Below are 13,832 nucleotides of genomic sequence, written 5' to 3' on the forward strand. Positions count from 1 at the left end.
CTGAAGATGAAGTGAGTTACTGTTGTGCAAATTTTAATTTAAACTACAAACCTTTGTTGTGCAGAACTTTGTTATAAATAAATAATAAATCAATAAAACACATTTCATGGGACACTAATATTGTTAAAATTATAGTAAATTATTTGTATTATAATTATTAAAATGTTACGAATTTTAATTGATTACACTTTTTTTGAACGTTTATATTATTTTGGATGTGGATTAAAGATGGATTAAAGAGAAGTCAGTTTAAGAGAGTGCATTTGATTATTACCTCAATTCACCCAGTTTTAAAGATGCATGCTAGTCACGCTATGCAAAAATTGCTCATTACTGGACAAGCTGTATTTTGAAAGCTGAGCTACTGTCACGCTACTGAAAAAAAATGTAGTTTAAATGATTAACATCTCTGAATTTCAGTCAGTTGCTCCCCAAACGCCACTGCTCACAATACACAATCATTGCATTCAGCTCCGTTAATGAATTCCAACAGTCTCTTAAAATCTCTGAAGCTCAAAAGCAATTGGCAGCTTTCAGAAGCAGATGTCCCACAGGTGACCAGCTGCATGGGCCCTTATGTTCATTATAAGACTGAACAAGTGTCTCGCAAGGTGAGGGGTCAGGAGTGGCAAATGGCATTAGGGGCCCCCTGTCATGACCTTTTAAATAACTGCAAGGCTATGTGACTCTATGGTTAATGGTCACATGTTGGGGTCAGGTGTGAGGCTTGACTAACGCTCTCTGACGTCCAGGGTGCTGACACGTGGGTACACTGACACCCATTTAATACAAAAAGACACATGGCTGTTGCAAGGGCCATGTTAATAAGAGAAACTGTTGCAAGAGGTTGGAATGGCAAGTCATGCTGGTAATATGACAGAGGCTTTATAAAAACCAGATCTTTGAGAAACGTCACTTTCTGTTCTCTGGTACAAAATGTAGCTGGAAGTGGCCCGGGAGAGAAGAAGCTATTGCAACAAGACCTTTCTCTGAGAGACCGTCCAAGTGTTTAATCAACCATGAAGAATATAGGTCATTAGAACTAAGGTGTTTAGGGTCCATAGCAATCTAGTTAAAGATCTGTGCTGCTGATAAAAAGGTTTCAAATCAATCATAGAAGGGATGAAGCAAAACCTGCTCTTACTGATAACACAATTAACACAATCCTGCTCTTTGATCAAGGCACTTAAGCCTTAAGTTGACCATCCCTGCAATTAGTATACTGTAAAAATAGACAAGCATTTTATTTTATTTTTATTTTTTTTGTGCAACAGCATTAACACAGCAAGCTAGTACAGAAATAGTTATTTGGTACAAAACAACAGCTTATGAAGTAATAAATAATAATAACAATAAATGTTTTTTTGTTTCCTGACGGAACGGCTTATTACGCAGCTCATTATGCATTTATTATGCAGGCCGTTGTCTTCTCAGGTGTAAATCACAATGATATTCATGATAGTTGATGCTTACTCGCATATGACTTTTACAAACAGAAAGTATCTTAGAAAATTTAAATCAATATATTGTTTTATGTGAGTGAGTAAAGGAGATGATTTTCACATCATTTAGAAAGAAAAATTCTAGGCTACAAGCTCCAGTTCTCAAAATTCCTGGGAACCAATATTCTGTATTTGTTTTATGGCCTTATTCAAGTGATTTAACATTTTTAGTTTTTCACTAACCATGCATTAAAAAAAAAATTTATCCAAAACACAATCACGTACATACATATTGCTCACATATTATTATAGCCCAGTTTGGGCTGATTACAGTGAGATTAGACTTTAGCCATTTAGACATTTATAAGCAACTGAAAAAAAAATCACAAATGTCAGGGCATGACAAAACTTCTCCAGGCCCCAAAAATACCCTTAGACCTCAGAGGGTTATAGCTTAACGTAAGACACCAGTCAAACTTTTCTTTGTTTTTCAGATTAATCATCTTAGGTTTAAATTATAATGGTGCCATCATAACATTACACACTGAAACAAGGTCAAAGTTTGGCTGGCTAGCACAGCCTCTTTAGCTCTGTTCACTTGCTGCCTTGCAACCACCAGGGTTTCTCTGCTTGTATGGAGAAAATTAATGGCTACTTGTGTGCAATTCAGTGAGAAAGTAAGTGAAAAGGACAGAAAAGGGAATATGAAGATATATTGCCATTGATTTTGGCTCGGCCATGCTGATATCACTGCTGCATGCATACAATTACATGCAACAGACACATATATTCTGTAGCTTGCTTTAAAAAAAATTTAGTAGTACTTGGAGAGAAAATTAGCTCCTACTGTGATTTCACTGTGGATGACATCCATTGTCTTACCATATCTGATGCAAGATGATGTGTAACCACTAATTGGTATCTCCATGGCAACTCATCACAAGCTTAGCTAATGTAAGATCTGCAACATAAATCTATCACAAAAGCTCAGCTCTGAGAAAGAACAGATGCTCTTTAAACAATCCAAGACAACCCAACCATACTGAAGCAGTCCTGACATCAATAGCAGTAACATCAACATATGAGCTGCGACCACATGGACCATGTATATTTTCTGGGATGTTTTAATTGCACCCAGTTGCAAATTGATCCTTCATAGGCGATAGTGTTTAGCATTTATAAAGTTTCTTGTGCAATGTAATATTTACAAGGCCCAGGCGACGCTTGCACAGCCAAGGCTAAATGATAAAGAGTTCTGCAAAGACATGTTAGACAAGCATGTTTAGATTTTTATCCCAAGTGAGACATTTATATAAAACAATTGACCCTACGCTGTGCCGTGCCTAAAAATGTTACTGACCAGTCCAACCTTAGCAACTTTTGCCATCTGCCATACTAGCAGACCAATTGTTTAATGCTTAGTCTATTACATAGTTGCAGGGTTGGGCTCAGAAGATGGAATTTTAATTGACTTGGCCATGCCCCACATAAATTGGAACTGGAATGACAGGAAGAGGAATACTTTTGAAACAAGTAATGAATTTGGGATAATTAAATGTTCTATCTATCTATCTATCTATCTATCTAACAAAGCTTTTATCTAACAAGGATGATTGAACATGTCTTTTCTGTACATTCCCATGGTCTCATTATTTGTGTCCCAAGACAGTGAAACTGATATGAATACACTGTTGGGATGATTTAAGTCATTTAAGTGTCATTACATTCAGCTAATAGTCAATAACTTAAGCCAGAGCATTACATTATATCATGCTTCTCCTTCCAACGAACAACTGACAGAGAGATGTTGCTTACAACTCACAGGAATGATGATCATATGTCCGGTTTTCCAGCACGATATGCCAATACAGTCTCATTACTTTCAAGGTGAACATTACTTCAAACTCAGTTTTTAGTAGGACCACATAAACAGAGATGGGAGGAATTGTCCTTCACATGCCATAAATCTTGCACAATAGGCTACTGATAAACTCGGAGCTCTGTAAACTTCAGGAGACGACCAAAGAGCAGGGATACATTACCTCAAAAAATTTGATCTCAATATTGCAGATGTTTTGGCACCTACTGTAAAAGTAATGACAGAAAAAGAGAGCAAACTGAATTTGACAGTCTGTTTTTTAATACCTCCTAAATGTAAAACACAGCAAAAATACTCATGCTATTTGAATGGGCCAAAGATGTAAATAGTTGCTCAGTGAAACAACAGAGCTACCATTTAATGTGAGGGAGCTAAGCCAGAAAGAATCTGCAGACCTTTTTGCATTTAATGTGCTATTTTGGCGGGGGAAATGATTTAAATATGGTAAAATTAGTTTTTTAAAAAGTAACAGAGTGAATGAAATTTTAATGCAGGTTGAAAAGTGAAGAGTCAACAAAAGTTCTGCCTACCTAAAAGTAACTACTTATCAATTTGACTCAGAATTTATTCAGAAAACATAGCAGAATATACATTTCTGCTAATGGATATAGCTTACAAAATCATGAGTATCTTGAAAAGACTTTATGACAGGGATGGGCAACTCCGGTCCTGGAGGGCCACTATCCTGCGGAGTTCAGCTTCAGCCCTTATAAAAACTCACCTGCCTTTATCTATCTAGTAATCCCGAAAACACTGATTGCCTTGTTCAGGTGTGCTTAATTCGGGTTGGAGCTAAACTCTGCAGGATAGTGGCCCTCCAGGACCGAAGTTGCCTATCCCTGCTTTATGACATTAACAATTGCAAATCAATTAGTGTTCCTGTGGTAGTATCCTTTCAGTAGTAGAGCATTGTGTATGCAACACAAAAGGTTGTGGGTTCAATTGCCAGGGAACACATATACTGATTTTAAAAAAAAAACTGTATAGTCTGAATGCACTGCAAGTCGCTTTGGATAATAGCATCTATTAAATGTAAATGTAAAACTTTCCAGGTTGAGTAATGTACCCTGCATAAGCTGAGAATAAAATTACTTATAGTTATTATTTAAATGACAAACAATCTAAAAAGATCACAATAATGTCACCTGGAGATGATGAGAGAGAGGAAAGCACATTCAGAGATTTATCAGAAAACAATTGAATCCTGTCTGCTATTGCCATAGTAACAAAAACTTGTCACCATGGACACGGTTAAATGAATACAAAAAGATGCCAAAATACACTGACACAAAGACCTCAGTGACAAACATCAGTGACTATGGCTACAGTCAATGAGTATAAAGGCTCCCTTCCTACTGTAGGCCGTACCCCTATAGGAGTTTCCCAAAGCTTACACATTCTCCTGGTGGGAATAGAGGGCAAAAGCAACCAACAGACATCAACAGGGAAGCCAGATAAAATCTATGCCTTCGAAATCTCTGAAAGCCCATTCAGGGCCAAGCTCAACACTTGCTTTCTGAATAGGGCTGTTAGCTGAGCTTTTAACCATCTCAAGGAGATATTTCTCTATAGCACATGTTTATTAAGGCTATGAATTCTCCAGGCATTCAAAGTCTTTATCTGCTCATATGAAAGCCTGCAAAGCAGTAACTGTTTAAACTATCAGCAAAATACACTTAAACTACTGATAATATCTAAACAAAAGTAAAAGTTTGTTGTGAGGATGAAACATCTTTTGAAAGTTGCTCTGGGTTCCTTAAAACTGGCTGAAGAAGCCATTGTAAAACTTAACTAGTCTCCTAACCTAGCCAGGCTTGAAAACCAGATAAACAACCAATTAAAGCAACTGAACTGAGACCTTCATACACATTTTTACACAAAGTTCAGTCATAAAAAAACCTTATTGACCAAAACCTAAACCTAACCATTAATCCTAAACTGTACCATGATTGTAATAGAAAAAAAATGCACTGAAAACTGGGCATTATCGTACATATCAGGCTATTGGAAGGACAAAGACAAACATTTTTTCAACAGATTGAAATAGCGTGCACCAATAAACCACACACAGTAAGACCAGGAACATGCATTAGGAAAAGTAAAAAGGTCATTTTTGATGTCATGTTAACTTCAAACACTTGGAAAACTAGAACATGTGAGGGTTAAAGGTTCAGAACTGAGATGGTTGGGTTGATATATTGCTCAGGTTGCAGAAATAACAAACAGCTTTGACAGTAGCACTGAGACGTCTTCCCTGTTATCTGATTTTGGAGCCAAAAAGTTTCATTCACCATGCTGAAATTGTACATAAATTACCTTGAAGTGCTTCATGCTCTCCTTGACTGTGTTTCTCTGGTTCCACCCTGGCTGGGAACTCTAGCAACATACTAAAATCAGAAAATAAAAACGGTAATGACAGAAACCGTATTCTCTTCCAAATAAAACCTCATGCTAAGTGAACCTTCTCCACGGCTGATATAGAACCATTGTGAAACGTGCACATAAGTGGTCTTAGTATTAGCTTGCTTATTAGTGCTTTCGCAGCAAAGTTTGTCTTTAGATTTACACTTGAGGGTCGCTTTAAGACAAGCAACACGAAGAAACAGGTCACTGACAGGTTTATGGCTGACAAAGTTTGGTCAAGAATTTGCCTTAAACCTTTGCAGAGATGGGAGCCTCTCGTATGCGGGTTCGAAAATAAGGGACCTTGATAAACATCCTTCTTACCACAGGAAAATTTGCAACATAATTATATACTCTGCAAAGCCTCCATGTCCTCTCTAGAACTATTTGAGAGTCTCTGCAGAGCAGTAGACGCAGTTGGGATCCACGACCAAATCACAATTCTTACCCACCGACTGGTCGTAAACTAGAAACCAAGAACCAGACCAGATTCCCCTACAAATGGCTGCCATGTTCGACACAAGTCCTCTTGGCTGGGTCATTGAAAGAGAAAGCAGAACATACCACTGGCATGGCCTCATTGTGGTCAAAGAGCAGCCACCTTTCTGAATGGGTGAACACAAAACTCCAACAATACGTCCATTGTAGCGTGTGCATGGTGCATATCTTTGGTGGGGTACTGTCAGGGAAGACAGATTGCTGGAAGAATAAAAAGCTATTTAAATAGTGACAACATTATGAAGGACAGCAGAGCTTGTCAATCATGCATCGGTTTGTGTGGGCCAGTAGTCTGACAAGGCTGGAGGACAGAAACAAGCAAGAATGCAGGGCATTATCACCTGGTTTGTTCCTCCTAAGGGAAATAAAGGGTCTAGAATGTGCCAAAAGAGGCCTGTCTTAGTTTGCATTAAAATAGAAATAATGTATATATACTGTATATATATACCTGTATATATATATATATATATATATGTATACCTATGTTCAATGAAAGGTTCATTAGTGCACATAACCGATGCGCCAGTAACTGGCCAGTAATAAAATTCTTTATTATTATGTCTAAATTAACATTAGAACACAAACTATAAGCCAATTGATTAATTTAATGCAATGATTACATTTAGGTTATTAAATAATTAGTTACAATAGATTAATGATCATGTTTTTTGCCACCAATAAGAATGTTCCAAAGTATGATTTGTTGTTTTTGAAAAAGGTCTCTTAAGCTCACCAAGGGTGCATTAATTTATAGTTCAATAGTACTATTTTGAAATATTATAATAATTTTTAAAAACTAGTTTTCTATTTAAATTTTTAAATTTTCTATTTAAATTTTTGTGGCGAATCAGCTCATAACTAGTTATGATTAATAATAAATATTTAGAGCCACTGTAAGTATTTACTTGACATCTCAGTGTCAACTGTCTGTCAATTCTAAGAACATTACTTTCCCGGTAAACAACTTTCTTATTGCACAATACTACTCAGAGCATGTAGCAAAAATCTCCATGATTTAGGACTCCAGTTATGAACAAACAATGAACAACCTCAAGTGCGATACAAGTAAGGCCTGGTTCACACCGGACGTGGAGGCGACATGGAAGCGGCGCGGAACGGAAAATCACACGCGGTCCGGAGCCTGTCTGTTCATACCAGACGCGTACTCTCCGCGGCGGTCGACAAGCGCTTCTGCTCAGTTGTTGTTTATTCAGAGCACATCATGGGTAAGTAAATAACCTCATAAAATGAATACACCATGTTTCTGTGACCAAGAAGTTTGTACACTTCTTTTATTAATCCGTTGCATGCGTGGGATTTTTTTTTTTTTTTTTTGTATTATTTTTTTTTCATTTTTCTAGTCTGTTTAGATACACAAATATGATCAGATTTTTGTCACTCGCGGTATTTTAATTTGAAAATTGCTTATATTTTGACAATTGACCGGATTGTCTTGTGTTTCTTGGTGTGACTTCCTGCCGGAATTGAAGCGGATCACTCGCGGCTCCAGCAAAAAATAGACCAGACACCGAAACTGGCACTTTACGGCGGGGGCCTAAGACTTGCACTTAAGTAACACTTAAACTAGTCTAACATACACATGCATACATTTGGCATAGAAAGAGGGGTTAAAGCTTAAGCAGTAAAGAGAAGAGAAATAAACACCTGAAGCTATGATACAATTTGATATTCAGCAGATCTACAACCTGAAGGAAACATCAATTGTAAAAAGGTGCAAATGATACTTATTGTATCAATTAATAAGACTGATTTGATATGAGCTGTATGCCAAAATCATCAGTATTAAAACAATAAAAGACCTGAAATATTTCAGTTGGTGTGCAATGAATCTAAAATATATGAAAGTAAAATTTTTATCATTACATTATGGAAAATAATGAACTTTTATCACAATATGCAAATTTTTTGAGAAGGACCTGTATATTAATCAAGCAGTAAAAACCCCCATCCCCTCGTCTCTCATCTTTAGAAGAGTGTCCAAAACAAGCACTTGAAGGAAAACGCTGACCAGAACCACTTCACAGACGATCAGTGGAAAGAGAATTTTAGATTGGCACAGGTCAAGACAGTAATTTATTTTATTCAACATCAACAAGGTCAGCTCGTTTCGGGTGTTATTCGTCACTGCGACATTTGTCATTGCATGTGCCCCATCCATCCATCATCTTCCGCTTATCCGGGGCCGGGTCGCGGGGGCAACAGTCTAAGCAGAGACGCCCAGACTTCCCTCTCCCTAGCCACTTCTTCCAGCTCTTCCGGGGGGACCCCGAGGCGTTCCCAGGCCAGCCGGGAGACATAGTCCCTCCAGCGTGTCCTAGGTCTTCCCCGGGGCCTCCTCCCGGTGAGACGTGCCTGGAACACCTCCCTGGGAAGGCGTCCAGGAGGCATCCGAAATAGATGCCCGAGCCACCTCAGCTGGCTCCTCTCGATGTGGAGGAACAACGGCTCTACTCTGAGCTCCTCCCGAGTGACCGAGCTTCTCACCCTATCTCTAAGGGAGCGCCCAGCCACCCGACGGAGAAAGCTCATTTCGGCCGCCTGTATCCGGGATCTTGTCCTTTCGGTCATGACCCACAGCTCATGACCATAGGTGAGAGTAGGAACGTAGATTGACCGGTAAATCGAGAGCTTTGCCTTACAGCTCAGCTCCTTCTTCACCACGACAGACCGGTACAGCGACCGCATTACTGCAGAAGCTGCACCGATCCGTCTGTCAATCTCACGTTCCATCCTTCCCTCACTCGTGAACAAGACTCCAAGATACCTGAACTCCTCCACTTGAGGCAGGAACTCTCCACCAACCTGAAGTGGGCAATCCACCCTTTTCCGACTGAGAACCATGGCCTCGGACTTGGAGGTGCTGATTCTCATCCCAGCCGATTCACACTCGGCTGCAAACCGTCCCAATGCACACTGAAGGTCCTGGTCTGAGGATGCCAACACGACAACATCATCCGCAAAAAGCAGCGACGAAATCGTATGGTCCCCAAACCGGACACTCTCCGGCCCTTGGCTGTGCCTAGAAATTCTGTCCATAAAAATTATGAACAGAACCGGTGACAAAGGGCAGCCCTGCCGGAGTCCAACATGCACCGGGAACAGGTCTGACTTACTGCCGGCAATGCGAACCAAGCTCTTGCTCCGGTTGTACAGGGACCGAACAGCCCTAAGTAGGGAGCCGCCGACCCCATACTCCCGGAGCACCCTCCACAGGATGTCGCGAGGAACACGGTCGAATGCCTTCTCCAAGTCCACAAAACACATGTGGACTGGTTGGGCAAACTCCCATGAACCCTCCAGCACCCTGGAAAGGGTAAAGAGCTGGTCCAGTGTTCCACGACCGGGACGAAAACCACACTGTTCCTCCTGGATCCGAGGTTCCACTATCGGCCGAATTCTCCTCTCCAGTACCCTGGCATAGACTTTCCCAGGGAGGCTGAGAAGTGTGATCCCCCTATAGTTGGAACACACTCTCCGGTCCCCCTTCTTGAAAAGAGGGACCACCACCCCGGTCTGCCAGTCCAGAGGTACTGTCCCCAACCGCCATGCGATGTTGCAGAGGCGTGCCAGCCAAGACAGCCCCACAACATCCAGAGACTTGAGGTACTCGGGGTGGATCTCGTCCACCCCCGGTGCCCTGCCACCGAGGAGCTTTATAACTACCTCGATGACTTCAGCCCGGGTGATGGACGAGTGCCCCTCCGAGTCCCCAGCCACTGCTTCCTCAACGGAACACAAGTCGGTGGGATTGAGAAGATCCTCGAAGTATTCCTTCCACCGCCCGACGATATCCCCAGTTGAGGTCAACAGGTGCCCATCTCTACTGTAAACAGTGTTGGTAGGGCACTGCTTCCCCCTCCTGAGGCGTCGAACAGTTTGCCAGAATCTCTTCGAGGCCAACCGATAGTCTTTCTCCATGGCCTCACCGAACTCCTCCCAGGCCCGAGTTTTTGCCTCCACGACTACCCGGGCTGCAGTCCGCTTGGCCTGCCGGTACCTGTCAGCTGCCTCCGGAGTCCCACAAGCCATCCAGGCCCGATAGGACTCCTTCTTCAGCTTGACAGCATCCCTTACTTCCGGTGTCCACCACCGGGTTCGGGGATTGCCGCCTCGACAGGCACCGGAGACCTTACGGCCACAGCTCCGAGCAGCCGCAGCGACAATGGAGGTGGAGAACATGGTCCACTCAGACTCAATATCTCCAGACTCCCTCGGGATCCGGTCGAAGCTCTGCCGGAGGTGGGAGTTGAAGATCTCTCTGACAGGGGGCTCGGCCAAACGTTCCCAACAGACCCTCACAGTACGTTTGGGTCTGCCGAGTCTGTCCAGCTTCCTCCCCCGCCATCGGATCCAACTCACCACCAGGTGGTGATCAGTTGACAGCTCCGCCCCTCTCTTCACCCGAGTGTCCAAGACATATGGCCGAAGGTCTGATGACACGACCACAAAGTCGATCATCGACATCCGGCCAAGGGTGTCCTGGTGCCACGTGCACTGATGGACACCCTTATGCTTGAACATTGCATGTGCCCCTCTCTACCCAATTGAAATTGCATTCAGTTTAAGCATTTTTATTTTCCGACCAGTGGCGGATCTAGACAAATTTTACTAGGGGGGCCAAGGAGGGGCCAGTGTTTAACCAGAGGGGCACATTAAAAATGGCAACATATTTTATTTAAATGTAATGCAAATAAATACAAAAAGTAATTCTTGAAAAAATCTACACAATCTAAACATGTTAATTAAAACAAATTACTATAAGTACTCTTATAAAATTCAATCAGGCAATCATACATTTCACAATTTAATATTTATATATGAATGTCAAGAATTCAGAAGTGTATATATTTATAATGCTTACACTACACTACACAGAAATAATAAAATTAAATTATGCTTATTTTAAATGTATTGTGCAGGCTAAAAATATAATAAGCGTTTAATAATCTTTCAGTGTGCAAAACCATGATAATATGAAACGCTTCAAAACTGAGCTCACAAAGTGATTTTAAGCATTCATAGTCAAATCCATGTTGAAGTGTTCAATGGATTTTTGTTGCAGTATGTCTTTCCAGTAAAACAAAAAAAGATGCAAAAACAAACTCATCGACACGCTGAACCAGATGAGTTGTGCTTTTTGCTCCACGACAATGTGAACCACACACCAAACAAGGTATTGTAAGTATATGGCCATGTCCTTACACTCTGAATTTAACTGACACAATGATCGTAAATGTTTGCTTTTCTGCAGATCAAGAAAAAAAATAACTATAAAATTAGAGCTCTCTTTCAGAGAGAGATAATACCAATTCCTTACATAATACCTAATTGGAATAGCATTGTGGAGAATATACCTTGGGAGAAAGTATGGACCTTGCCTCATAGATATCTGCTTACCAACAAAGTAAAAGAAATAACATTTAAGTTAATTCACAAATGTTACCCAACTAAAGTTAGACATAGACGTGAGTTGCTGTTTTTGTCATTCTTCTGAAGAAGTCTTCATTCGTTTATTTTGGCAATGCTCCTGAACTGAAAAATTTTGGTTAGACTTTTTTGCATTTATTCAGTGTTATTTTGTAAGTGACTTCTCTTTTTGTTTTCATTTGGATTGTTTGACCATTCAAAAGAGAATACTGGAAAATATTACATAATTAATTTATGTTTCCTGTTAGCTCAATTTTCACATTTATAAACAAAATTTACTGGCTATAAACTTCTTTTTTCTTTATTCAAATTGGACTTAGACAAGTATGTGGAAACTATAACACATCGCGACTTAAGAGCGGGTTCGCAAATCATTTGAGTCAGATCGCGACTTCAGAGGGGGGTTGCGAATCATTTGAATCATTTAAGTCAGATCGCGACTTCAGAGGGGGTTCGCGAATCATTTGAGTCAGATAGCAACTACAGAGCGGGTTCGCGAATCATTTGAGTCAGATCGCGACTTCAGAGCGGGTTCGCGAATCATTTGAGTCAGACCGCGACTTCAGAGGGGGGTCGCGATTCATTTGAATCATTTGAGTCAGATCGCGACTTCAGAGGGGGTTCGCGAATCATTTGAATCATTTGAGTCAGATCGCAACTTCAGAGGGGGTTCGCAAATCATTTGAGTCAGATCGCGACTTCAGAGCGGTTCGCGAATCAGTTGTGTCAGAATGGGACTTCAGAGCGGGTTCGCAAATCATTTGAGTCGGATCGCGATTTAAGAGCGGGTTCGCGAATCATTTGAGTCGGATCGCGATTTAAGAGCGGGTTCGCGAATCATTTGAGTCGGATCGCGATTTAAGAGCGGGCTCGCGAATCATTTGAGTCAGACCGCGACTTAAGAGCGGGTTCGCGAATCATTTGAGTCAGATCGCGACTTCGGAGCGGGTTCGTGAATCATTTGAGTCCAGTGGCGGCTCTAGACAAATTTTACTAGGGGGGCAAAGGAGGGGCCAGTGTTTAGAGGGGCACATTAAAAATGGCAACATATTTTATTTAAATGTAATGCAAATAAATACAAAAAGTAATTCTTGAAAAAATCTACACAATTTTACACAATCTAAACATGTTAATAAAAACAAATTACTATTAGTACTCTTATAAAATTCAATCAGGCAATCATACATTTCACAATTTAATATTTATATATGAATGTCAAGAATTCAGAAGTGTATATATTTATAATGCTTACACTACACTACACAGAAATAATATACAATTAAATTATGCTTATTTTAAATGTATTGTGCAGGCTAAAAATATAATACGCTTTTAATAATCTTTCAGTGCGCAAAACCATGATAATATGAAACGCTTCAAAACTGAGGTCACAAAGTGATTTTAAAAGTTTACGGCTTTTAAAACGTGTGTGTGATCTAACAGGCACAAGCGAGTCTTTTAAAAACAGCAACAAACATGAGATACAAATACACAAAATAAATGTCATTTTATGCAAATCCACAGCCTTTTTATCTACAGATCAAGCATTATAATGTGAGTATATAATATTGGAGAGAGTTTTACCATGCATCCTGCTGTAAATGGACGAGGTGCGCGCTATTTGAATACTGAATGGAGAATGATTGACAGCCGCAGAGGATGGAAAACAAGGTTTCCGTAAACTTTAACTTAATGATGTAAATAGTCTTCTGTCCATAACATTAAGCTATGGAATTGCTTCAGATGACTTTGAGAAATTATAAATCAAACCCAAGTCACCCAAACTGATGTGAAAAAAAGGCAATGTTTGCATCCCTGAATATGATTAAGTTCCTAAGTGTTTGGGTGCGCTGCACTAATTTACCAGGCGGCAAGGAAGTCGACCGGAAGTTGAAGTCGGCTGCGTGCTGCCATCTTGTAGCAGAACTTCACTTGCGTTAGCATTCCCATTGACTCCCATTCATTTTGGCGTCACTTTAACAGCGAATAACTTTACATCTGAGGGATTTAAACACTCCGTTTGTCCATCATTTATTTCTAAAGATACACGACAATGTATAAAGGGCTCCATTACCTTCTATGTTACATTATGGCCCCGTAGAAACAGTTTTTGTAAAAAATAGGCTAACGATTGCGTCACAACCACTCGACTCTCTGTCGCA

This window comes from Carassius auratus, chromosome 34 (genome assembly GCF_003368295.1).
Source record: "Carassius auratus strain Wakin chromosome 34, ASM336829v1, whole genome shotgun sequence".
NCBI lineage: Eukaryota > Metazoa > Chordata > Actinopteri > Cypriniformes > Cyprinidae > Carassius > Carassius auratus.